This window comes from Peromyscus maniculatus, chromosome 14 (assembly GCF_049852395.1).
Source record: "Peromyscus maniculatus bairdii isolate BWxNUB_F1_BW_parent chromosome 14, HU_Pman_BW_mat_3.1, whole genome shotgun sequence".
NCBI lineage: Eukaryota > Metazoa > Chordata > Mammalia > Rodentia > Cricetidae > Peromyscus > Peromyscus maniculatus.
Genome location: NC_134865.1, coordinates 80620950 through 80625881, shown reverse-complemented (window position 1 = coordinate 80625881; position 4932 = coordinate 80620950).

Genomic DNA, 4932 nt, shown 5'->3' with positions numbered 1-4932 from the left:
CAAAGTTGGTCTTTCTCTTTTTTTTTTTTTTTTGTTTTGTTTTTTTTGTTTTTCGAGACAGGGTTTCTTTGTGTAGCTTTGTGCCTTTCCTGGAACTCGCTTTGGAGACCAGGCTGGCCTCGAACTCACAGAGATCCGCCTGCCTCTGCCTCCCGAGTGCTGGGATTAAAGGCGTGCGCCACCACTGCCCCATTTCCTCTTTTAAGATCTCTAATATCTTCTTAAAGTCATTTTAATGGTCAATATCTTCTGTTTCTTCTATGTTCGGTTGTTCAGGTCTTGCTGATGTAGGTTCTGATGGAGCCATATTGGTTTTTATGTTGTTGACTATATTTTTTGCCCTTGCATCTACCCATCTCTTTCTCCACTTGGTGCAAGTGGTGCCTGTGTCTGAGGGAGCCTCTTGGTCTGATTGATACTCTTGGTCTAGTGGGACCTCTTGGTCTAGTTGGTGCTGATGGACTTTGTCTCAGGGAGCAGCTCTTAGTCTCATTGGTGCTAGTGGTCTCTGTATCAGGGAGTAGCTGCATTCTTGGCATGTGTGTGGGTTGGGAGGGGTGGGGAGGTGGTAGTCTGACCTGTCTGCAGTAGGTCTGCCTGCTGACTGACCTGATAGTGGGACTGCAATGGGTGGTGGTATAGGGGCACAGGGTTGTGCCCCTGGGCCCAAAGCCTATGGGCTGGTATGCTCGAGTATGAGGATGAAGACTGACCTTGTAGTCCAATCAGGTGCTGGGGGGCTCTGTCTCAGGGAACAGTTGCAGTCTTGGAGAGTTGGTGAGATTTTTCTGCAATATGCTTTATATTGTAACAAGCAAAAACCTGTTTTATTTTGCTAGAGACATATGCAGGAGCAATGTCAGCCTTAATATGTACATGTATACTCATGATGGCCACTGTAGCTGGAAGGTTTCTCCAACCCAGCCTGGCCCTGCTTTCCCTCAGCCACTTACAAAATAATCATTCAGTGGCTTAATATTAATTATCAATTGTATGGACTATGGTAGGCTTCTTGCTAACTAGCTCTTATAACTTAACCCATTTCTATTAATGTATAAGTTGCCATGTGGCCATGGCATTACCAGTCTGCTGGCATCTTGCTGCTCCTTTGGTGGTGGCTGGCATCTCCCTCTCCTCTCCTTTCTTCTTTCAATATATCTGCTTGGATTTCTGCCCTGCCTCTGAGCTGCCTTTCCATAGCTTTTTTTTTTTTTTTATCAACCAATCAGAGCAATATATATTCAAAGCATACAGAAAGATATCCCAGAGAAGGCCACAACTTTGAGCAAATGTGTGATTATAGAATTATAGAATCAGCCTATTCAGAACTCAAAGCAGTTGCCCATTGAAATCCTGAAAACATATCTATCTATTATATGGTATACATATTTTAATTTTCCAAATTCTGCAAAATTAAACACGTCCATCTGCCAAATTTCATTACTTTGATTACCCTTTGAGTTACATCCTGCATGTAGTAGACTTTGGTTGTATAAATAACAAATAGGACATTGACTTATAAATCCTTGGCATGTTGCCAAGTGATGGAAAAATCCTTTTCAAACCCTTGCCATTTACATGGTGTTTTTTTTAAATGAAACTCTGAAGCCTCCAGCACATTTCCTATCAAGAGTTGATCAATTTCTTCATTACCTTATGCTAGAGGACCTGCCAGACTTGTATGGGATCTGATGTGTATTATATATATAAGGGATGATTCCTGTTCCTGATTATTTCTTATAATTGAATAAATACCAAAGTTAATTCTTGCTCATCAGGAATCAACTCAACAGTTTCAATGTATAAAACATCCCTTTCTACATACTGAGAGTCAGTAACTATGTTAAGAGGTTGTATAAATATCTGGAATGCCATATAATTCTGACTTTTGGACAGAATCATAAGGGCTTTGAGCCACTTTACTTAAATTTCCTGATTTATAACAGGCCTTTCCTGATTTATTTGCATTAGTATAGAATGTAGGGGCTCTAGAAATTGGTGCTTCATATTGGTGAAATTAATAAGGCCACTCCACATAGTTAAAATGGAGGTATGGCTACCCACTACAGTTTCCTATACAATATGAGGAAGAATCCAGTTAGTTTTCTTCATAAATTGAATTCTCTTGCTTTTGGTACATTTGCTGTTAATCTCTCCCAAAAAATTACTTCGAGCTCTTTGCCAATGTTCTCTTTCTTTCCATAATTTGTCAATTTCATCATTAGTAAAAGGTACTATAATTTCTGCTGGTTCTATTCCTATTAATTGATGAAGTCTCAATTTTCCTTTTAGAATGAACTCTGAGACCTTTTACACATAAGTTTTTAATTTTCTACTCTGTCTATGTGGTCAAAATATCTACTCTAAGATAATATCTTCCATCTGCATTAATATTCATATAGGAGAATGTATAGAGGGTAAAATAACCAGAATGCAGTCAAGTACTGGATCCAAATGATCCACATATGCATCCTGTAATTTCTTTTCTACCAAAGCCAATTCTCTCTCAGCTTCAGCTGATAATTGTCTTAAACTATTTAAGTCCTTGTCACCTTTTTTTGTTAATTTATATATATATATATAAATTAACAAAATATAAATATATATATATATTATTTTATTTTACAATACCATTCAGTTGTACATATCAGCCATGGGTTCCCCTATTCTCCTCCCTCCCACCCCCTCGCCTTACCCCCAGCCTACCCCCCATTCCCACCTCCTCCAGGACAAGTCCTCCCCCGAGGACTGCGATCAACCTGGTAGACTCAGTCCAGGGAGGTCCAGTCCCTTCCTCCCAGACTGAGCCAAGTATCCCTGCATAAGCTCCAGGTTTCAAACAGCCAACTCATGCAATGAGCACAGGACTTGGTCCCACTGCCTAGTTGCCTCCCAAACTGATCAAGCCAATCAACTGTCTCACCTATTCAGGGGGCCTGATCCAGCTGGGGGACCCTCTCAGCCTTTGGTTCATAGTTCATGTGTTTCCATTCATTTGGCTATTTTTTTCAATAATTGAGTAAAACTGAAATTTATTATAAGCCACAGTTGTCCTAGGGACCTCCATGCTATATATATATATAGCCTCTATGGTTCTATGGGTTGTGGTCTGATTGTTCTTTATTTTATATCTAGAATCCACCTATGAGTGAGTACGTACCATAACTGTCTTTCTGGGTTTGGGTTACCTCACTCAGGATGATTTTTTCTAGTTCCATCCATTTGCCTGCAAATTTCATGCTTTCATTGTTTTTCTCTGCTGAGTAGTACTCCATTGTGTATATGTACCACATTTTTTTCATCCATTCTTCCGTTGATGGGCATCTAGGTTGTTTTCAGGTTCTGGCTATTACAAATAGTGCTGCTATGAACATAGCTGAGCATGTATCTTTATGGTATGAATCAGCATTCCTTGGGTATATGCCCAAGAGTGGGATGGCTGGGTCTTGAGGTAGTTCGATTCCTAATTTTCTGAGAAACCGCCATACTGATTTCCACAGTGGTTGTACAAGTTTACATTCCCACCAACAGTGGAGGAGTGTTCCCTTTGCTCCACATCCTCTCCAACATTGGTTGTCATTGGTGTTTTTGATCGTAGCCATTCTGACAGGTGTAAGGTGGTATCTCAGAGTCATTTTGATTTGCATTTCTCTGATGATTAAGGATGTTGAGCATTTCTTTTAATGTCTTTCAGCCATTTGTAGTTCTTGTTTTGTGAATTCTCTGTTTAGCTCTTTAGCCCATTTTTTAATTGGACTGTTCAGTATTTTGATGTCTAGTTTCTTGAGTTTTTTATATATTGTGGAGATCAATCCTTTGTCAGATGTGGGGTTGGTGAAGATCTTTTGCCATTCTGTTGGCTGTCTTTTTGTCTTATTGACTGTGTCTTTTGCCCTGCATAAGCTTCTCAGTTTCGAGTGGTCCCATTTATTAATTGTTGTGCTCAGGGTCTGTGCTGTTGGTGTTTTATTTAGGAAATGGTCTCCGGTGCCAATGCATTCAAGAGTGCTTCCTATTTTCTTTTCTATTAAGTTTAGTGTAACTGGATTTATGTTGAGGTCTTTGATCCACTTGGACTTGAGTTTTGTGCATGGTGACAGATATGGATCTATTTGTAATCTTTTACATATTGATATCCAGTTATGCCAGCACCATTTGTTGAAGATACTTTCTTTGTTCCATTGTAGAGTTTTGGCTCCTTTGTCAAAAACCAGGTGTTCATATGTGCATGGATTAATGACAGGGTCTTCAATTCGATTCCATTGGTCCGTATGTTGGTTTTTATACCAGTACCAAGCTGTTTTTATTACTATAGCTCTATAGTAGAGTTTGAGGTCAGGGATGGTGATGCCTCCAAGGGTTGCTTTATCGTATAGGATTCTTTTAGCTATTCTAGGTCTTTTGTTTTTCCATATAAAGTTGAGTATTTTTCTTTCCAAGTCTGTGAAGAATTGTGTTGGGATTTTGATGGGGATTGCATTGAATCTGTAGATTGCTTTTGGTAAGATTGCCATTTTTACTATGTTAATCCTACCTACCCATGAGCATGGGAGATCCTTCCATTTTCTGATATCTTCTTCAATTTCTTTCTTTAGAGATTTAAAGTTCTTATCAAAAAAGTCCTTCACTTGTTAGTTAGTGTTATCCCAAGGTATTTTATATTATTTGTGGCTATTGTAAAGGGTGATGTTTCTCTGACTTCTTTCTCAGCCCTTTTATCATTTGTGTATAGGAGGGCTACTGATTTTTTTGAGTTGATCTTGTATCCTGCCACTTTACTGAAGGAGTTTATCAGCTGTAGGAGTTCCCTGGTAGAGTTTTTGGGGTCACTTATGTATACTATCATATCATCTGCAAATAGTGAAAGTTTGACTTCTTCCTTGCCAATTTGTATCCCTTTGATCTCCTTTTGTTGTCTTATTGCTCTACCTA